The 24,542-nt window shown below is 32.3% G+C and overlaps 1 protein-coding gene across 19 annotated transcripts in view; it reads left to right on the top strand.

Moving 5' to 3' along the window:
- mamo (maternal gene required for meiosis) overlaps nt 1-24,542 on the top strand; it is a 144,366-nt gene that overhangs the window by 5,029 nt on the left and 114,795 nt on the right. For 6 of the 19 annotated variants that reach the window (XM_077442774.1, XM_077442736.1, XM_077442742.1 and 3 more), the window contains exons 2-3: nt 7,818-7,861; nt 8,153-8,324. The gene's annotated coding sequence lies outside the window, so the exon portion shown is untranslated. Of the gene's footprint in view, nt 1-7,817; nt 8,325-24,542 lie in introns of all 19 variants that reach the window. The other 13 variants (XM_077442751.1, XM_077442820.1, XM_077442720.1 and 10 more) reach the window with 4 other exon arrangements.

Raw genomic sequence — 24,542 nt, 5'->3', positions numbered from 1 at the left:
CTACCTACATAATGAGAAAGACTTTAGCAATTACTAATTCATATAATATAATAAATTTACAAAACGAAAATTCGACGGCTAACATCCAATATTGTAGAACCAATAACTAAATTAAACTTGATGCATTCTTAACTTTAATAAATTGCACATTTTATTCAAATCAATTGTACAAAATTGCGTCCGAAGTTTATAATTTGGCTTTACAATGCAACTTTGTTCCTATTTTCATATCCAATCAGAGCACATAAGCAAGTTTTCAAAATAGCGTCACATTCAATGCCTTTTTGTTTTATTGTTTGACTATTACGGGTCACAATTTTTGACGCATAACTTTTCTACATATAATAGTCACAATACTACAACCTATAATATACGAAAGTCATAAGATTTAACATTCATTCTATATATCAATTCCTTTCCGATACCAAACAACATAACAGCAAAACACTATCAAAACTCAATTGAAAACCACTAACATAAATACAATCATGAAAAATTATTATTTTTATACGCCTTGTATTTATTTGGTCAGTAACTTTGGTTAGTAAATAGACGACCGGTGAGTTATATTACCAGTCACTGACTACTTAACTATTGTCTGTTTATCAAAGAGCAATTAGACCGCTCATATTTTCCTGCATATATAGTACACTATTATCAGTTTATCACAAAATTTTCATAAAAGTTACTGACCATTTTTATTAAATACACTGAAATTTAAATTGTTGCCTTTTTTACTAGGTTTTTCTTTGTTTTACTTCGCAAACGATTGAGCTTAAATTCATATAGTCTTCCTTTCGTTTTAAAACTTTGCCATTTTGCGCGGTTTGGTCAACGATGGAAATTTCAATCGATTTTTATAGTTCGATAGTGAAAAATAATCAAAAATAATAAACAATTCTAAATTTTCGAAATTTTTGAAGACGGTGACGTTTAATTAATATTCAATTGTAAAATGCTAATTAATTAAGTCTTGCAGACGTATTACCATCGTGCCTAATTACGCAATATTTTACAAATCTACGTTTTTGGATTAGAACCACCAAAATTGATATACATATGTACTTTGAATTAAACAATTTTTTTTATATTGAATTTGAATAGGCGAAACTTTCAAAGGCCCGAGCAACGCCAGGCAATCCAACTAGTCACCAATGGGTACATACATATGGCTCTAGGACAATTACCCCCTTGGACATATACCCCCCGGACACATACCCTTTTATTTATTTATTTAATTTAATTTAATTTATTATTATTTAAAAATAATAACAATAAAATGACCAGTGTGACCTGACAGGTTGCCCCAAAGCGTCACACCGGGATCAAAAACCGACTAGACATTAGCCCCCCCCCTCTAGGATAAAAATATTTTATAAAAAATTTCAGTATGTTTAATAAAAAGTCAGTATCAATGCTAATTTATTTCAGCCAGAAAAATACACATTAATAATACATACATATATCAGATTCTTTATAAATAATCAATAATAAAAAATCAGTAATCAATAATAATAATAATTTAAAATATACAAAACTGCAAAATCAATTATATTTTAATCTCTTTTTCTCTTAATTTTCTCGACTCTATATAATAATAATAATATAAAAATAATATATACTTTTATTAAAATTCATTTTCAATACCACGGAACGCAAACGCTAACTGGTGACTAAAAGTCTTTTAAATTGATATTTATTCTATTTACTACAATAAATTGAAATTAAATATTGTATATACATTGAAATTCAATATGCTCAACCACACTCAATTTATTGTTATTTATTACTTTACTCTATTATTAATATTTTTAAACAATTTTTATCCATGGCGGGGGTTGTTTTCACGGGGTTTAATTTCCAGGGGGTTTTTGGCCGGGGGTACGTGTCCAGGCGGTACATACCAGTACATACATATGTATATCCTAGCCTATCAAATGTAAAACGTCCAGTAAACGAAATCCCTCAAAACGGGTGAGGGGAGGGGGGCGGCGGGGTGATAATCGTCAAATTGTGAATAGGATCGAGACCAGGTCGATTGAAACAAAGAGTATGTGGGGACCCAACGCTCCGAGGGGCCCTGAGGTGCCCTCGGGCAGACAATGCGTCGATGTATAATGAATGACATAATTAATCGAGCGTTGCGGCTGCGTGCGCGTATTGTCACGCAATTGCGGGTTCAAGGCTTCCGTGGCCCTACGATGAATGAGAGAACCTCAGACTGAACGTATCGATTTATTACACTAATCTACCATAACGTACGTACACACGCACTTCGGACATTCGTCCGGTCCGGATCCGGACTCAGCCGATTTCCACTTGGCGAATTTGCCGCCTTTTGCCGCCCGCCCGGGGCTAGCGTTGAGCGAACGCACGCCTCTGCGTTTCTACGCATACTGTATTTCAAGAGCGTATATCCATTGTTCATAAGATGTCCATTGATGACAATCGTCGGGTCTTTGGCTACGAAACTTATCGTAGCGATAAATACTGCGACAAACATATCATTGCTTGGTGTTGTACGAAACTAGAGTAGAAGTACTACTTCCGGTTCAAATAAAAATATTTAAAAAATATAAAGTTATAAAGATTATTATTTCTAGTACATGTAAAAAAAATTCTAGGGAGATGATTGAATTCAAAAACTTAAAAAAAAGTGGACAGTATTATGAAATACTAATAGCTACAACATATGACAGTATTTTCGATACAAATTGAGCGCAAATGTATGGAAACTTGCACAAGACAAAAGTTGTACTTCCGGTTGTCGGATTTTGTTCAATTTTATTTTATTTCTTAAAATTACTATCAGTATTATACACAATAAACATCAAAAAGAATAAAATAATTTAAAAGGTCAAAATAAAATAATGAAAATCTTTTACATTTTTGGGAGCTAATTGAATCTAAAAACTTAAAAAAAGGACACCTATAAGGGGAGGTACCATTTCCAGTCAACTTAAAAATTTACGTCGTGTCGATAAGAATTTCAGTAACCGATACTAAGTTTCAGTTTGATAGGACTAACGGTGTTCAAAAAATCCCTAAAATACACACACACACACACACACATTTTTTCTAGATCATGAAAACGTGATCAGTAATCGATTCTGAGTTCGAATCAGTCAAAATCTCGAGAGATAAAGTAAAAAAGAGGACACCTATAAGGTGAGGTACCATTTCCGGTCAACTTAAAAATTCTAAAATAATTTACATCGTATCGATAAGAATTTCAATAACCGATACTAAGTTTAAATTCGATAGGACTAACGGTGTCCAAAAAATCCCCAAAATACACACAAACACATCTTTTTTAAAAAACGACAATCTACAATCAAAATTTTAATTGAAATTTGCAATCCCCATACACGCGTTCTTACTACAATAAAAAACACTTATTTCAAGATAGACGCTTCCTTTATTAAAACTTTATCTACATATTATATAATATCTAACAAAGCTATTAACATAAAGGAAAATGTAAAAATGTACTCGCATCCTTCGAAAAGAGTGGCATCAACGTAAACTACCAACTATTTTATTATACCTATAATAAACCAATTATGAAGCAACCCATAAAATATATGCATACATATACATATACATCTATTCCTACAGCCGATTGATTCCATTAAAATTACAGCAAATTTCCCCCTTTACAATTAATTCAACCCCACTCCCGGAAGACAGCTGCAAGCCGCTAATTACATTGTGTAATAGTGTACTAAAGAGTAATAAAACTCATTACGTTTTACGCGCTAAAATCGCAAAACTTCAGACTCGATAAATTTTCGCATCGGAATTTGCATGCCGTAATTGAAAAATGGTTTTTTTCCCCTTTCTGAAATCGTATCTAACGGTGGTATCTCTTGCGTTCGGACAATTAATGCTCTTTCAAACACACACACACACACACATAAATCTACGGCTCATTTAACGACTTAACAAAGCCAAATCGTTTCAAATACACATTTACATACATACTAGCATACTGAAATTCAACAAATAATATTAAAAATACATATTATAATATCAGAAAAATCATATTTCGGTGCAATTGTTCAATTAGATGCAAAAAATAGTCATGTATGTATATATAATATTTAAGTGTAGGGTTGCCAACAGGTCTATTTGCACAATTGTTTTGTTCTCTATCTTTTGTTATATTACACTCATATTTTCTATTTTCTCTCACAAGTATTATTTTCTCTCACAAGATATGACGTGAGTGGAGAGGCTTTTGCAATACCTGGCCAAAATGTCAATGTATAAAAAATTTTTTCCATGATCCGTGGACAGTGTAATAAAGAAAGAAATAAATTAAAAATTTACACTGCGTATTTTAAGCATAGTATATAATTACAAAATATTTCATATTTAGAATTTTATAAATAAATAAAAGAAAATAAGAAACTTTTGCACCAAATTAGTAGTGTACATGGCAACAGATATAAGACGATTAGATTCAACAATTAATTTTCATGTTTCTAACTACATATGTATGTTCCGGTTATTATGAAAGTGGAATGAGTCATATAATATTTCGTCTGAGATAATTCAACTTTTGCTTAAATTTGTTTTAAAAATGATTTTCATACTACATAAAAATATATTTGATTTTGATTTTTAAATGCTTTTATTATTACTAAATTATGTTCACAATACATCTTATATGTATTTTAATAGCTACTGATCTACTGATCATTTTCTATTTTACAGTTTTAATTTAATTTTGTTAGTAATCATAGTATTATATTATTATAATGTTAATGTACAGCATAATAGGAAAAATAACTCAAAAACCTATTTACAATTATTATAAATGCTCAAAATACATCTAATTCATAATATTAATTAACGACTCTCTAAAGTCGATGACCTAAAGCAGACATAAAAATATATGTATTCATTGTGATTCTTAACCCTATGGATATAATCTTTCCTGTACTGGTGGAATTTTATTATTACTTTGTAAAATAATGGTATTTAATAAGTGGTACCTTAAATGACTTATTTTACTTTAATAATAACCGGCACAATTATTAAGAAAATCAATTTTTCTTTGTTAAATGTTCTCTTTTTATGTTCAAGACACTTGGCAACCCTATTTACATAAGTGTACGTTATATAATTTTATGGAATCATTTCATGATAATGAAAAAACCGTTATAACGAAACTTATAACTTCTGATACACAATTTTGTTCAGTGCCGTGAAAATACTGACTAACTCAGTAGAAATCTCGTTAATTCACTATTCGTTATAATGAAAATTGATCGTATACAATACACACAACCAAATTTTGTAATAGCTGATTTCTACGGACCCGTTTAATTATTTCGTTTTAATGAAACTGTGCTTTATCCAAACTAGAAACATCTAACAATTTCGTTACTTCACTATTCGTTATAACGAAATTCTATTGAATAGAATACGTACTGTCGAAATTCGTTGTAGCTGGCTTATAAAGATCTACTTACATAGATATTTCGTTATAGAGAAAATGCGTATCATATCTAAACTGTAAACATCTGAAAATAATTATTAAATTTTTACTAGACTGAAAATTATCAGTACGTTGGTTTTTTTATTTTGATTTTTGATCATTATTTGAACCACATTAATCAAAAAATAAACTTATGATATAGTACATACATATATGGAATGATTGGATATTAGAAATAGTCTTAAATTAAGCACTTTAAAATTTGTATATAAGCTAGATAAAAATATATTACACAAATATTTTAATAATCACATAGTTTGGAATAGAGATATGTATATTCATAATTATAAGAGCTAAGAAAGCAAAAACTGCAGGAGGTGTTTTTCACAGAGGTGTTCAAATATATAATGCCCTTCCTGAGAGCATTAGAAGTGCTTGTAACATCGGTGCTTTCTTGAGGGGTGTTAATGAATACTTCTGTGGAAGAACTTAAATAAAATACTATGTTTTGAATTATATTATTTTATTTTAGTTATGTTATATTAGTTTTATATTGTTAATTATGTTAGTTTTAGTTTAAAATTGTTTATTGTTAAATAATTCATAAGGAATTTGCTATTTAATAATAATAAATAAATAATAATAATATATAATGGGATGATATATTTCGCACGGTTCCCGGAAAGATGCACTAAATTTCCCTGAATAGTAGCGCAGTTTCGATAGGTCATGATTTCCAAAGGCGCTCAAAAAGAACTTACGCAATAGAATTGCACAAAAAAAGGTCAGCATCTTCGGATAACATACAAATACCCCTTGACACGTTTTTGTGGAATTTATTTATTTATTTTTTACATATATACCAGGAAGGGCTTACAGGTAACCCCATCGAGCCTTCCTGGCCAATTACAAACATTGCAGCATTTTTTTTTTTATTATACAAGTCGCTAAATTACGAGACACTGAAAAACTCGCAAATTAACGAGACATCTATGAAGTTTACATACATTTTATTGTACATTAATCATACTCAAATAGTGGTGACATAGTAGGTAGGAAGGATATTTAGCCAATTTTACCGGGAACCGTTTCAACAATGAAATCAGAGAAAATTGGCAAACTCTGATGGGAAAAGATCGACCTGGAGTCACAAATATCCAGCAGCACTACAGATGTAATTCCTTTTAATCGAGGTCAGCTCATGGGATCGAACCCGACGCCTCTCAACGCTAAGCAGAAGCTATGCTATTACGTTAGTTGTCTTTGAGCATTTTTTAAAAGTTTGGATGTCTAGAGAGTGCAACTATCGCGAGTGCATTTTTCCGATCACCATTTCGCACGCCAGAATTGGTCATTTGCCCAACAAAAAATAAATAAATTAAGCGTTAATTTAGTCAATTGCGCAACAGGCACCAAAAAAAATAGATGTCACTGAAATTTTCAAAATAAATTCTCTCCATAAGTGAAAAATGTATTTCCGATTCTGGAATGTCGATCATTACGTGTGGAATCTCACGATTCCGAACAGTGTCTCGAATCAGTATCCTCACAGCATAGTGACCACACCGAAAAAGGTTAACATGCGTTTTTGTCAGACCGTGTCTTTTATTTGGTCACTCAACATGCACCACGTCTCAGATCCGATCGTGAGTCACTCTCGAAAGTCGCTCTCTCATTGGTCATTGCATTTCGCACGCCAAAAATCGACCAATCACGCGCCCGCTGAGTTCACAACTCAATTTTTCTATCTCGAACAAATCTCCCATGAACTTGGAACCTGTTGATTGCTCGCTCGAAGCTATAGTAACTCGAAATTACCGAAACGATTCCGATTGTATACCATTTAATTAAATTTTGGTCGTTAAAAGCGCTATCCACATTAACCCCGCCTTTTATGCATCGTTTTATTGCATGCATATCGACGTTACAGTTGGTACGTTGCACTTTTCGGATGCACCGTGCAATTATTATATTGTAATTTTCGCACGAAAATTTTACGACTTGTGTGTGTGCCTTCGTTAGGAAATGAGTTTCCCTTTGAAATGGCGACGAGAGAACGTGTAAAGGAAATCCCAAACTTTTAATTGGGGCGCATTCAATTTCGCAATTCGATTCGATGTTTCGCAAACTTCTCATACATGACGAGTGAATTTATTTATTTTTAGCAGTCTCAAGGTCGTGGTCTTTGGTGCATTTTTATCGAACGATCGACGCACCTTCTGCGTACATTTTTCATATAATACCTACATACATACACGATACGTAATACCACTTTGCAAAATTGCACATTTTATTAAACAATCATGCGTGCGAGTGTGTATTTTTCTTTGAGATTTATATGCATTACTCATATATGTGTTATCTTTCACAGTAACATTGGGCTGAAATCGGACAAGGCGTCGCAAAACTCTAACGGCAAGTAAAGAACAAGAGAATATAAAAATAAACAAATAAAAATTTCTCACAATTCCTATAAACAAATGTGATTTTATGTAACTTAAACATACACTTCGGTTTTTTTCGTTTTTTTTTATTTTTGTTTTTTTTTTTTTACAATTATATAGAACCGACCATTTATACATGTTAGAAGTGTACATACATAAAAACGAATATATAAACCGGACGTTTTAATTTTTATTTAGTGTTTTTTTTTTTTTTTTTTGAAAAAAAAGCAATAAAAAATATTAAAAATAATAAATTTGACAGATTTTGAATTGAAACTCGAAAATAAAACAACTATAATTAGTTCTTGTTCGGTGCACCATGGAGTCAGGTGCCAGCGTTGACTGTTCATCATCAAGAAGAAAGTCAATTGTGTGATAAAATGCACCGCAGATAATTGACATTGAATGGAGACTCCTTACTCGGCGCTCTACAGGTGAGAATCTCTCATATTAATTACACATTTATTATGATAATAAGTTAATAAGTTAGTTGCATCCACATTTTACGACCGGCAAACTACATAGCATAAAAACTTGGAGTTTTTTACGGATATGAAATCACCAAAGCGTCTATTTTATAATGATTCATTCACTGTCTTTGAAAACATCATTGGAATTAACTATAGTTTAATTCAAACATTTTTACTATCAATTTGTTTATGACAACTGTGGCTTATGACTGTAAATCTAATTACGATATTCTTACTCAATTCATCCACATATGCAAGACGTATATAATCTGTGAAATATACAGACGAACTTTGGTCATTTACAAAAGCCGACTTTGTATAGCAAATAATTATTTTTTACTTACTTTTTTTAATATAATAAATTAATTAAAAATTTAATTTAATTTCAATAAAAATCTATAAAGATTTCTGGCCTTTTTACGAGCCTCACTCGGTTAGTTGCATAAAATTTCTATCCGTCAAAAATTTGTGAGCTGATTTTGAACCACTTCCACTGTTTAGATCGCTTTGATTGGACATTGAAGTAAGCTAATGTTTTAGATATGAAGCTGGAGGAGTTTAATCATTAGTGAATTACATTGGAATCTTGTATTGGATCGAAGTGATACTTAAGGCTTTCTAATGCACCTTCAACAAACAAAATCTTCAACTTTTTTCACTAACAAAATTTATTAGCTAATTTTTAGCCACTTTCAATCGTCTTTAAAATTTAGAAACATAAGTAGTCTAGCTCACAATACAATAGGTAAATATTTCCGATATGACACGAATTTAATCGATGAAATGACATTCGGTTTTGCAGAAGACATTCGGGCCACCTACACAAATTCACATGCTACGACAAAACCGCGCGGGACAAAATCGCTTGGACGAAACCGCGCAGCAACACATACATACATATATAAACAAATATAAGAAAGAAAATAAATACGAAAACAAGTAATATACATATTCAAAACAGGTCTAATGTATAAGAAAAATCCTATAGAACACAGTTATGAAATAATAAGAATCGTTTATTTAATTTGAAAGTCTACTTTTGAATCTGTGCTGATCCTTATACTTACATACATATTATTATATGTAAGTATAAGGATCTAGTATGACATATAATTATATTTAATATGTCTATTGTTGTTATTCAAGTTAAAGTGTGAATAAATTCAAAAGTATACTTTCAAAATTAATAAAGAATTATTATGTTATCATCACTGTGTTTTTATTATACATACATTAGACCTGTTTTTTTTAATATTTATATTAGTTGTTTTATATTTATTTTCTTGCATATATATGTATTTTCTTGCGCTACTTTGGTTTATGTCCAAGCGATTTTGTCCCGCGTGGTTTTATGACGGCGCCCTTTTAGATAATATAAACAATTTTTCACACTTCTCGTTTTTATATTATTTACACATTTTATATTCTTATCATTCCAGTTTATGATTTAAAAAATATATTATTTAATTTTTTTTTTCAAAATTATACTTGAGTAATTTTATAAGTTTATTATATTTATAGTTATCAGTCTAAGTTTCTTATAAAATTTCAAATACTTTTCTAATATAAGTGGTACAAATTACAAAAATCTTCCACCATAGAATGCGCTCGTCAAAAAAGGTTAGGAACCACTGCCCGAAAAACACGATAATTCGGCGAGACGATGCGTTTCATTATTCGGCACTATCAAAAAGTCGAATTTTGCAATCGAGTGCAACGGTCAAAGGTGTTTGCAGTTAACGGAATCCGCCGCGGGTTATCCTCAATGTTATTATTTTTTTTTTCGTTTCGTTCTCGACATTTTTATACGCACTATATAAATTTACCGTTGTCGTGCAGGATCCGCGCCGCTAATGTATGCTGAAAAAAAGTGCTCGTTTTTTTTTTCAGCGAAGCATTTCCTGCAACGTTTTCGATAGCATCGTCACTCTTTTTATTGGACGGTCGATAGGATCGCGATTGTTAACGATCGGACAGGGGCGTTTATCTGATGACCGCAGGCTAAGCAATCGATTGACGTTCGGTTTGCGTTCATTAAGCGCCCCTGCCGGTGCGGAAAACCGGCATGAAATGGTATACCTATAATAAACCACCTTTGCATCAAAAGGAATGTTTTTTACTAATGACGTATGGGTGGGAATCTGAACATCAAATGCCAAAAAGTTGCATGCAGACTAAAACTGCATCTAAATTAGGACAGACGGAGACACAAAGAGACGCGCGCTGTGTCTCCGTGCTCGTCTTGTGTCTGTTAGCTTATCGTCTTTTCATATATAGATACTATGCGAGCGGTAATTTGAAATCATTTAACGTTCGAACTAGTACGTATAAATAAAACATAAATATTGAGATTGAATAAACTCGCTTTTACACATCAAAATTGTACAATATTTTATTTAAAAAACTTTCCCTTTGTACTGCGAACTCCAATGATTGTGTCATATTTTCGATTGATAGATTAAACCAGTAACCCACCGTTGTATTTACATGAATTTCCCACCTCTTATCAATCTCATCTTTATCTTCAGATATACATATTGCAGCACATTGTGACTTCGCCGACTTTTACCAAACTATACCAATACAGTTATCTCCGAGAGTGAAGCGTCGGCGAAAAATCACCGATACGAGTCACACGCAAGATTCATACATCATCATCATCATCATCTTCGGACGCGTTAAATCATCGAGTGATTGTCGCCGTCGGAGCGGAAAAGAGCTTAATTTATCTTAAAGTCTGTATTAAAACTGAATTTCACGGCACAATACGCACCGGCGGTTTCACTCCCGTCAGCCCTAATTTGATAGACCGAGACGTTTGGTCATTCAAACTGCTGAATAGGCGCGGTTCAAATTTCAAATTTAGTTTTACGATCCTAATGCTAAAATTTGGCTTACTTATTAGGCTGAATGTGGTTCTGTTTCGAGGTCAGTAATCCGGGGTTGGAAACAATTGCGTTACGCACGACACGCCAAAAAAAGTGTGACAATCGATTGCTGTTAAATGCTGGTTTCGTTTTGGCATTCAAACATTTAAATTCCACTTCAACTATATTTGCTTAGTGTAAAAAAAATGATAACGCACAACACATTTGATGCTTCAATAAATGCCGCGTAAAACACTTACTTATGTATACAGAAGTCAAACTGATAGTGCTATCAATCCAAAGCAAGTCCGTAAGCCCTTTGTTCTAAAATTTAAAATTGTCTTCAACTTGTTGACTTATGTACTCGCGATGGCCAATCACATTTCGTTTCAGTTTCGTATTGAATTTCCGTCAATAAATACGACATTGTTCGTGCGTATAGCGTTCGGTAGAATTTGACTTTTAATTGTTGTAAGTTTGAGTTCGTGTTTCGTATTTTGAAATATTTACATAAATAAAATTTTAATATAAAATACGTAAGTTGTTGACATTATTAATTTATTTACGGAATACGTATATATTTTATATTGTAGCGTATGGTAAAAGGAGCCGCCGTTATAATTGGTTTCGAGGATTATCTCCAGGCTTAGGTGCAAGTCGGCTAACAATGAGAGACCCCCGAATGCACTTAGCGGTGGTAACGGCACTCGGTCGCATTCCCGTGCAGTTCTCAGAACTGACAGCGATAGCGTGGGACTGAATATCGTGGGAATGCATATTCGGGTACATACCTAAACAACATGGAAGTAACCGGAGGTCGAAGATGCTCTGAGCGACCTGTCCTTTATAAGGAGGTACTTAGACCATATTAAGGGATTCTGGATGGAGCACCGGCAGTGCGTGTATCTCCTTAATCATCAATAAATGCTGTGAAACGACGTTGGCCTTTTACTTGGATCCTCCACCCACCCCTACGCAACAATATTAATGGAAATTCATATTTTTTAGACGATAAAAGTAATTGTCAACGTCATGTTATGGACAGCAAAACTTACAGTAATATTATTAAAGAGCTTGCATTGAATTATATGGTAATAATATTATATAGTTTAATAAGAAATAATTTAATAAAAATAAATAAATAAATTTTAGAACACATGCACGAATGCGACAGCATGCTTGGTTTTCGAAAGTCTCACTATAAATGCACATATTCAATTCAATTATTGCATAAGTTTACCGTTAGTAAACGACTTGAGAAAAAAACAAAAATAAAAGCGTATAAAATTTGTGGAAATACGTCACAATTCGATTTATCAATAATAACACTATGGTAATGACTACGTTTTTTTTTCATCTGATGTTGGATTAACTTTTTGCACAGCCTATGCAATATTAATCAAGTATAATACATACATAAATATATACATATATTTGATAATGCATTTTTTGCAAATTGTCGTATGCGGATGTTACGCATTTTAAATAGCAACATTTATTTATATGTACATATGTAGTTGCATGCCGTCAAAGTTTAAAACCTGCGAAATATTTTAATATCAATTTCAACCGGTTTTTTGTTTCTTTTTGTAATATTTTCGTTATTTTTTAGCAAAAATTTGAATATTATATAATAATATAAGATTAGAACATAAATTTCAATTTTTACTGCACCGTCTAGACTTTTTTTGCATAAATTTTTTACATGCCAATTTTACAAATTTATTTCATTAGATTCTTTTCGCAGTGGTGTCATCTAATTTCCGCTACTACAATAATTTTTTTTAAATAATATGTGCAGATTAAAATTGATAGTTAAAATATATTTTTAAATAGAAGGCTTGACAGGAAAACCCCAATGCGCCTTCCTGGACAATCAATTACAAACAATACAGCATTTTTATTACATAAATCACTGTATTTCGAGAAGCTGAAGGACACGAAATTAACAATTAATTAATTAATTAATTAATCCATTGAGACATCTATGGATTTTTATACTTGTACATAAATTTTTACAAATTGTACATAATTTAATACAGAAGATTTGTGACAGCAGATAGGATGATTTTTTGCTAATTTTAAGGCACCGTTTCAACAATGATCAGATAAAATTGGCAAACTCTGATAAGAAACGATCGACTTGGACTCATAAATATCCAAATCTAACCAGCGGTATATTAAAGATTAGCCCGGGATCGAATATATAGATGTACTAGTAGTTAGCATATTGTCCTTTGGAGCAGTGTAGTCATGATCCAATTCCTACTAGTAGCTGCTGGCCAGACCTTAGTTTGTGACTCCAAATCGATAGTTTCTTATCAGAGTTTGCCAACTTTTCTTATTTTCATTGAAACGGTTCCTGTAAATTGGCATCTCCTTTCAAATCTCAAGTTATTCAGTCTCTTGGGGTTCGCCAATTTCTATAGTAAAATGCTGTTAATATTTCTCCATAGATGATTTTTCCATACTGAATGATGTTTGTATGAATTCGCATTGTATGAAAATGCTTGTATCGATTGTATTGATCGTATTGTATATGTATTAGTACACTTGTCGCTTTAGAGCGATCTGTAAAGGCGAGTGTACATATTTGATTGAAATAATAATATTATTATAATTATAAATTTAAGTGTTATTTTTTTTATTGTATATTATTATAATTAGCAATTTGGTATTAAATAAATAAATAGATATAAATAGAGGTCGGCTACTCATCAAGTGCTACCTACGGTCAAAAAAAAATGTGTGGGGCCGAACTAGGCAACTGCTTTATATTTTTCACAGAATTATGTATATAAAATTAGTTGTTTAACCCGGCTTCGCTCAGTATTTGTAATATAAACAGCTTAAACATGGCGAATCTAAAATTAATATTTATTTGTTTTTTTATTAAATTTATTTGAATCGAAAAAAATATACAAATGTTTTGTTTATGAAGTTCCCAATCAAAGATAAAAAGTCTGTTTCGAAATTATATATTAGATGTATTATATATTATACCAGAATCCCGCAGCCCCACCGGCGCCCCCTGGGGCCTTTACCCCCGGCGCCCCCCGGGCCTTCGCCCCCGACGCCCCCCGGTTCCTTCGCCCCCAGAATTAACTACCAAAAATATATATTTACATACTTACGTACAAAGTCTCTTTCGAAATTATTTATTAGATTTATATTTTATAAAATTTTATTATAAATCCACCTCACAAAGTACAGCGGTCGGACTACATACCGTCTCGCTTGCACCTAACATATTACGCGATACAACCATATATACAACGAAAGCATTTAAATTGCAATTACGGCTTGAGTTAGTACGTTTAGATAAAAAAAAAATATTGAAATAGAAAACCAATCCTTATAAACGTGGTGAAATAAAAAATTTGCCAAATAAATGAAAAATAGGACGGAAAAAAAATATATTTTTGACTTTTAAAATTCGCTAGACAATTAATTAGAAGTATTTTAAAGCAATGAAATATAACAATTAATAGGAAAAATATCTGACTATTGATTCCAATACTCACTTTGAGCGTAACAATCCTAAATTTTGAGTTTAAAGACCGCAAAAGCCAAAAAACTGTAAAAATCGTGGATTTTTTTAAACGCTCATATCTCGTAAACGATCACCCACCAACAAAAATCAATATCATATTCGAATTCAGTGGGTCAAACTTAGTAAAGATTGGTTAGTCTCCGCTCAAAAACGTGATTTTTTGTTGCTCAGTGTTATTAATCTAAAATCAAAGTTGAACATTTTCTATGAACCGCGAGAGCCAAAATTCTACCTCTGAATAACTTAAAAAAATAAAAATCATGTTCCAAGTATAAAAATCATGTACCGAATTGATAGTGGAAGAAGAGAACATTGTATGTATATTATATTATATTTTCCGCTAGCCTTTAAATGTTATAAAATCAATAAAATGTATTACTAATACGGCCCATTGGCATATCTCAGCCACCGATGAATCACTAACGTCTACTTGTAAATTGCACAATTACAAAAAACCATGCGCCGCGGATAAAATAAATTTTAAATTTTAAACAGTGTGTTGGTGGTAACCCTGCAGAGCTGCGTACATATGTATTGTATACATTTAAGAACACATGTAATCTATTATACTACTACATTTGTGATAATAGTAGGTGATATAGCCCCACTTTACAACAATCTAATATATACAAAATATTGTCAAGCCTACTGGGAGGCGTGCTCGGTGAATAATTAGAGCTATTTCAACAAAGCACATGCGAGAAGTGTTTCGTATGGTATACTAGAATTGTTCTTGTAGTATCATATTGGTATATTTTATGTTTGACAGTGGCCAATGTTTACATACGTGAGTCAAGAAATCAAATATATCGGCTACATGTGTTTCTACATACATACATATGTGCATACATATACTCGATTTACGATTAGTGAACGATAAAAAGTGTATAAATATTTTGGGGAGGAGCCAACGATAAGAATCTTCCAATAAGAATTCTCTTGGTGACTAAATCTTGATATATGTATGTATGTACGTACAAACATGTATGTAGACCTCACCCTCCGATAGAAAAAAATACTAAAGCTTACATTTTTACTTAGGAAAATGCAGAAATATATTTTTAAATATATCTCTTTATATATATAAATTTTTTTAAATATAGAATGAAACAATTAAAGGCTAAAGGGGGAAAAAACGATCGGAAGAGTGTGGATAAATACGGCAAATAGACGTCACCGAGAACGATAATGAAGTATTTTCAAACGTCTATTACGATTATTTTTCACCATCGTATTTTCACCAAAATGGCAAAGTTTCAAAACTATCGCATAAGAACCCAAATTTCGTCAGACGAAATCAGACGAAAAAATCGAAAGCCAAGTAAGAAGAGGCTAGAAATAATAATATAAATTGCAAAAAAAGGTCCGCCATATTGTATGCAGTTTTTTTTATCGTTTATGTGATATTGGGAAATATTCAAAAATAGCTACAATTTAAATTAAATTTTCGATTTTTTTTTTTAATTCTAGTTATAGCTCTTTTTTGCTTGCATGGATGTTGCAAGTGTATGGATATTATTTATTTATAAAAAAATAATTTTATATTAATAAAAAAACAGATTTTAAATTTAAATATATAATAAGTATTATTATTTTTTATTCCGCGACGATTCCGCCGGTCAGCAGAATTCTGAGAATTTGTATTAAAATATTTATCAAAACTGAAATTTCACACTAATAATTTAAAATCAATTACACACATATGCATAATATGTATATGTGTACCAATATTTGATTAGTGATAATGTTCTTGCATACACTAAAACAGTATTAACAGATTTTATTTCAAATCAGCCGGCGTTGTCGGGACATACATATGTATATTATATTTGGTTTTGTAAGAGCCCATCGACCCAAATTGACGTTTTTGTATGAGAGCCCTTTGTTTCAGGGCTCCGAGCGGCCCCTCTGAAACGTTAAACACAAATTTGCATACGCGTGATTACGCTAACGGTGTAAGTTCATATCGAAACACACTATACAATGTACATAGATGTGTATATATATATATATATATATATATATATATATATATATATATATATATATATATATATATATATATATATATATATATATATATATCATAGGAAAAGGACAAAAGAAGTGATGAAATGTTTCCCAAAACAATGTAAAAGGGTGAAAGATAGGCCGCAAGGAAGATATATGAAATGTTTTTGGCGCCCCCGATTTTTAAGCCCGGGACCGTCGCTCGCTTCGCACGGATTAAGTAATTGCAGGTCATGCGTTGAAATTCACCTTCGGCCCTTAAATTCTCACATTTACTTGTTTTTCTTTAATTTTTGTCCGACTTACGTATAGCAAACTGATTGCTCGATAGAATACCGGGACAACTGACTCGAGGACACAGATCTGTGCATAAACCGGGACATGTCCCGGTTTACCGGGACGTCTAGCAACCCTACGTACGTTTCGTGATCCTGCCAAGATCACCAAACAATAATAACATTATTAATTAAAAAGAGCAAACGATTTTAGAACATGCGTTCGTGAACTCGTAGACCTTGTCAAATGTCCATAAACACTTCTACCACTAGACTCGACAGCTTATTTTTTTTGCTTTCATATTATTATTAATTCGCACCGCAGTTTTCCAAGGTCACGCACATTTTCCAATTAAAACGTGCACATCCTGAATTCGAATCGAACAGGACACGCTCTTTGCCCCATACTCGTGTACTCGAACGAACTCCATCTCTATAAATCACGTGCGTGCCGAAGACATCAAACGCGAGAGGAACACGGAACGCGGAACACGGAACATACACAACCTTGTTCGTGACTTATTTTCGCACAATAATAACCTGGCGATAAACGCCTTTAACTCTCGTGGCTCTAAAACTGCATTCGTCCATTGAAAATCCTTATTAATACCTATACAGTATAAACCGATCGATGATCAATAACTCAAAGTCAACATATCGTCATTCATTATTTATTTATTTATTGAAAAATCAACAGGCCTCAAATTTAGAAATTCATAAAAATAAAGAATAAATCTAACAAAATAACATCCGAGCCCAATTATAGATTTTTACAAAATACATAATTTATTTATTTATTTTATTCTAAACAGACCATTGTGGCATAACAGGAATTCCTAAAGCGCCACAATGGTCAAAAACATAACAAAAAAAAAAACAAAATAACAATTAAACACAAATCAATACACAACGAAAATAATACACCCATCAATTATACATAAAAAAATACATTTGAACATAAACATTAATACATCCATACATAAACATAAAAAACAGCATTTAATAATAACAGATAAAGTAAAAATATCAAATAAAAAAATATATAGCATAAGGAATGCCTTGCACCTACAGGCAGTTTCAATAAATATGTAAGAAACAACTACAAATACAAAACATCCCTGTAGGCCCAAATGGAAGAGAGTTAATCAAAATTTCACTCATAAATCACAATCAATCATGAAAACAATGATGAGCGCAGACTACCAGATAAATGGGTTAGAGTAATTTCCGACAATTTACGCTCACTAAGGTGGAAAATATCACATTCAGTCTCGGCAGCAACGATTTCATTAAGAAGTCGAATAGCTCTTGGAATAGGAGCCATTCGAAAAAGAACTGTGCGGGCAGGAGGTACAGCCAGCAAATGATGATGTCTACCACGCACATTTTAATTTAATTTGTTTGTCTATAGTACATACATATAGACAAACAAATTAAAAAGAAAAGAATAAAAACTAAAATAGGACAACGCATAATTAAACATAAAGTGATATAATATAATTGGATAAACATAAAGTGATAAATATAAGTGGATAAAGAATATGTAATAGAGATAGAATTAGAAATGGATCAATCAATCAAGACTCTCCTGATGGCAGTCCTGAATTGATGTAAGAAAATACCGAATAGATCAACCTCATTTAGCTCCCCGTTAAGCATTCGATAAACACGCTGTAGATAGGAATATTTTAAGGAATTGGTTTGGAAGGATTAATTGAAAAGAGTGCAACGTGTCTAGAATACCTAACTGGGTACCTGAAACCAACATTACTCAGTAAATCGGGAACAATCAAGGAAACAATTTAGGAGCTTAAAAAAGAATGTAGCATCAGTGAGTCGTCGCCTGACAGAAAGATTGTTAAAGGATAGGATTTTTAAAATAGTATGGGCGTAAGGATTTAATAAATTTGGCTCTATGTATTGCATTACATATAGCTCTAGTATCAAATAGCAATAGTCTGTGTATTGTATATCGAAGCCTACTGGATACGCTTGATCTGTGCCAAATTTCAACGCTTCGAGGGTCACTGGACTGGACTGGACTTGACTGGACTGTACCCGAGTTCCGGGTACGTAATTGGAGAGCGTCCGTTGCGGGTGCTCGGCGCCGCCCGGGTCCATTCATTACCGACGCGATCAAATATGTTTCGCGAGTACACATTATTCTAAAGGCAAATTACGCAAAAAGTCTCGTGTGCAGACAGACGGCCATTTGTCCGGCACGCAGTCTAACCGTTTGGCCTTCAGACATCGCGAAATTACGAACGACCGTGCGTCCGTGTGTAACACCTAGCACACCGATGACGATCGAAAAGAATATTGCATAGCAAAAAAACACGCATTTCATAGCAAAATGCGGTCTGTTAAAAGTTTTAAGCCTCAACATGAAGCCGCCACCTTCTTGAGTAGCTCAGTGCTTGGCGTTTGTTACTAATGAATGAATTCTAAACCTGGTTAGATCCAGACGCATTTGGTGAGGATCCGTTTCAATAATATAATCAGATTAATGTTGTGCCCGATGAAATATCATCGTATGGGTTATGGCATATCAAGCAGAGAAATTTTATAATAATAGAATAAATAAAAAATACGCGATACGTCTCCATAACTACGCTTCAACGCACGGAATATAATCAGGGTCATCACATATTCACTACAGAAATTAAAGTTTTATTTTGATATAGATTAATTTACAATTTGAGTATATGGTTGATGGTTGGTGGCCAATCCGTTTCTTTTCTCAGTTGGCGGATTATTTTTATCCACTTTTTTGTGTTTGTCTGTCCTTGGGAACTTTTAAATTAACGTGTAATGTATAGTTTCAACAAACATATGTAAATTATAAGATGAACGATGTTTATATTAATTAAACTTAAATAATTGGTCATTAATATAATTGAGTGTTCGGCGCCACCAATATAAATGTTTATATTGGTAATATAAATGTTTATAAATGCCCGATGAAATATCATCGCATGGGTATAAAATTATTATATACCCGTATAAAACTAAGAAAAAATCCGGAACCGGAACCGTTATTTTCGTAGACTCTCATAGATAGTTTTCAATTCTTTATTTTTAATAATTTTCAATTCTTAAAGTTAACATTAACAAAATGTTAATTAAAGTTAACAAAATGTAATATTTTCCGATTATACACAAACGGTCATTGACCTCGTAACGTTGAATATTATTATTACACATAACAAATTACGTGCGTATACATACATATGATGTGTATTTACAACACGTATTCTGGGCGAGGATATGGCGTGCGGTGCGGGCTTGTGAGGACATTTCGTTTGGATCGGAGGGTCCGAGGTTCGATTCCCGGCGCCCGCGGTGAATGAAATCAATTTTTTTCTCGAATATTGTCAAAATATAAATAATTTAAATTTAATTAAAAATAAATCTATAAAAAAATGGTTCAAAACCTCGCTAAATGAAATTATTAAAATTACATATTTTTATATGGCGAGAAGGAATATTTCAATTAATGTTTAAAAAAAAAAGGCGAAATGAAGAATTGGATTTGGCGTGATGTACGTGACCATTAGCTCAATTTAGACCTATATTCCGGCTATTTGGGGTGATCGGTTCGAGTCGCGACAAAGTCGTTTCGTCGAAAAATGAATTTATCGATTTTTATCGATTCGTTCATTATGTTCGGCGAGAGTTAGGACACACACACACAGATTACCGTCTTTATATGTATATATGATAAGTTTTACATTTCTCTAGTGCCACCCCTGAAATTTTATGTAGAATGCGGGCGATCGCCATGACACTTTTAAAAACTATAAAACTACGATGTTAATTGAATAATATGTTACTTAAATGATCAATTTACTTTATAAAATGTATCCCATGTTGTTTATTGTGTGTAATAATCCTTCATAATTTACTCATTTGTAAGTCATTCATAGTATTTTGCTCGTAGATATTTCAATGGGTGGTATTGATTTATGATTTCAAATCTAAGTTAAAACCTTTTTATATTGCATTGACAAAAAAATAAAACCGCATTTTAAAAATTACCCGTGTGATCAGACAGAATAAGAAAATGGGAAAAAAAACTACATTTATACAAAATTAAGTTTATGCGTTTTTATATATGTATTTATGTATGTACATACATATATATGATATAATGTGTAAATTTTAATATGAAAATCTAAATAATTTTAATTGCGAACATTAAAAGACGTTAAAAAACGGTACTCAAAAATGCACTAAAATCAAATTATCATTTTTTTACAATACAACAGCTAAATCATCAAATCCGACACACCCAGATGCTATTATGAATATTACGTTTACACATCACCAATAAGAAATAAAAATTACACCATATCGATAGATTTACTGCACATTTAATATTATAACCGTTCGATATAGCATCGTCGAAACTGGTTTAAAAATCATTTCCTCGTTTGAATATTCTTACCTAAAATATATGCATTCTATGCATACATATACATATTAAAACATAAATAAATAAAATAACGTCTGGAAGTCGCCTGCCTCTCTGAAGTCTAGACACTTTTGTGTCCGATCGAAACAAACCGAGGTACCCCGTCGAGCTTGCATAAGAAAGAGCGAATCGTTTCACACAGCAGATGACGATGATGATGACGTCGATGATGTTAGAGCAGCGATTCTTAACCGGAGTATGCAAGGATAGACTAGGGATACATTAAAAAAAAATATCGACGGAAAAGTATTTATGACTAGAAATTAGATAGCACTATCGAAAAGGATCACAAAAATTGCCCGAACTATGCATACATACATGCTTATTTGTATATGGACGGCCAGAAAATCGCACTGTATATCGCAACAAATATGGCCGGGCGAGAGTGCGGGGATGGAATGAGGGGGCAGTATGTGAGCAATTTCATACTATAAAATTAATAAATAAATAAATATAAAGGTTTGCGGAAATATAACAAACAACGTTCTCTTTTTCACTATCGACCTAAATATAATATATGCCTGGAAAATGATTTTTTTTAATCAGTCAGTGGGAGTATTTCGGTCTTCGCGGTTCATATAAAATATTCAACGCTTTTAAGTAGAACCGAACTAGCATGAGAATCGACCCGGGATGGCCAATTACATTTCGTTTCAGTTTCGCATTGCATTTTGGTCAAGAAATACGAGAGTGTTCGTGCGTATAGCGGTCGGTAAAATTTGACTTTTAATTTTTGTAAGTTTTGAGTTCGTGTTTAGAAATATTTACATAAATAAAATTTTAATATAAAATACGTAAGTATTTGATATTATTAATTTATTTACGGAATACGTATACATTTTATATTAATGGAAATTAATATATTTTTTAGACGATAAAAGTAATTGTCAACGTCATGTTATTGACGGCAAAACTTACAGTAATATTATTAAAGATCTTGCATTTAATTATATTGTAATAATATTACATATATAGTTAAATAATAAATAATTGAATAAAAATAAATAAATTATTTTACGTCCTTAAAACACATGGTACGAATGCGACAGCATGCTTGGTTTTCACGCGACATCAGATTGATTGATTTAGTACTACTAATTACAACCAACATAATGTCTCAAACTTGTTTATAAAACAATTTTAATTTTATAAATTATAATTACTATGTGAAAAATATAAAACAGTTATCTAGTTCGGTCCTCAAAATTCCCATTTTTTTCAATCGGTTCCTTTTTACTTACCTCTTATACAGTTCACATGGTTTTCGTGTTAGTGGTCATTTTTTATATCTATTATATCTTATCCGATCGTTTTCATACTTTGCCATATTGCTCATTTTGGTCATCAATATACGTTAATGTATCGTCTGCCATTACGTTGGAGATAAAATATCGTATACAATGCGTATCAAATATCCAGAATCTCGGTTACGGTGACGTCTATGACGGTACGGTAAGCTACCATAATCTATCTTCAACCTTTTCGCCTTGATATGGCGATATCAGATTTTAATTGTTTAAACGCCTATAATTCAATCTATATTTTATAAAATTTGCTCTATCGGTTCTCGTTATCTCTAATATTTAAATATTTATAGTTTTAACTCTCATATGTATATATGAATTTCAAATTTAGCGTCTAGCTTCATGTAATGTAATACACGATATATATTGATTTTTGGCCAAATATGTCATTTATATATTACTCGCCTCTTCTTACTTCATTTTCGATTTTTTCGGCTGACGAAATTTGGGTTCTTATCCGATCGCTTTCAAACTTTGCCATTTTGCTCGGTTTAGTCATCAATATATGTGGAAATCAAATAATATATACAAGTCTAAATCCATAGATGTCTCTATCAATTAATTGTTAATTTCTATAACTTTTTTACCGTAGCATCGATGACAAGCCATCTTTTACATTATGATCTGACTTTAGAGTACAATTTTAATAAATGAGCAGCAAAGGAGTACGCGAAACTAAAAAAAGGTTGGAAATCTCTACATTACAGCATCGGTCATCATAGTTGATGATGTTAAATAAATAAATGTATATATATACATGTATGGCAAACTTTTGACACAATGTCGCCGTCTAGGTCAACGATCGCGCTGAGGTCACAGTCTATTTAGATTCTAATTGTTTATTTCGCATATGTACGAACCTAGACGGACATAATAATATGTAGCATACGTACTCATATACATATGTACATATATAATATGGCGAAAAAAAAGGACGTTGAACTTGCGTGTCAACCGTTTCATCCAGTGCGTGACAGTTTATAATATAATACATAGCTTCAATGGTCGCAAATGGTTCTTTTGGATCCATTTGGCGCGCCTACGCCATTTTCGATCGGCTAGTATTCCATTTTGAATACCTTTTACTTCGCATTATACGCGCGTGTGTGTGTGTGTGTGTGTGTGTACTTATTGTATTTTACGAAATGGTAAATCACGTTTGTATCTCTTAAAACGAACGGTCGAAAAGTTCTTTTGAAACGACCCAAATCAAAATATCGTCAAATGTACCAAAGAATATTGCTGCTACACGTCCAGTTGCCGGTCTGTCATGTGCCAATATGAATAGACCTTTACCTAGGGTTGTCAGGCATCCCGATTAATCGGTATTGTCACCAGATTTAAGATTCGTGTCCCGGTGTCCCGAACAAACCTCTCGGGACGCCCAAATGTCCCGGTTTTTTTACTTTTTAAAATCCTACAGAAGTTTTTAACTTTTTTTTTTTTAAGAATTAAAACATATGTAACATAAACTATAAGCCGAAAGTCGATGTCTGGAACACACAAACTGCAGCAATATTCAAAAATGAACTATTTCTGGAGAACTGTGTGTAGAAGGGAGACAAAAAATGTGTATTAGGTATCAATCAATTTATCTTGAATCGACAATTTTCTCACACTCAGAATGATTCATCAGTGATAAATCATGTATGTTTATGTGTATATTATTTGAATTTTTTTAATTTAAATGTTTACGGTT

The sequence above is a fragment of the Arctopsyche grandis genome, chromosome 1 (genome assembly GCF_051622035.1).
Source record: "Arctopsyche grandis isolate Sample6627 chromosome 1, ASM5162203v2, whole genome shotgun sequence".
NCBI classification, from domain to species: domain Eukaryota; kingdom Metazoa; phylum Arthropoda; class Insecta; order Trichoptera; family Hydropsychidae; genus Arctopsyche; species Arctopsyche grandis.
The sequence above is the reverse complement of the archived record's forward strand: the minus strand, read 5'-3'. Positions and strand labels throughout refer to the sequence as shown.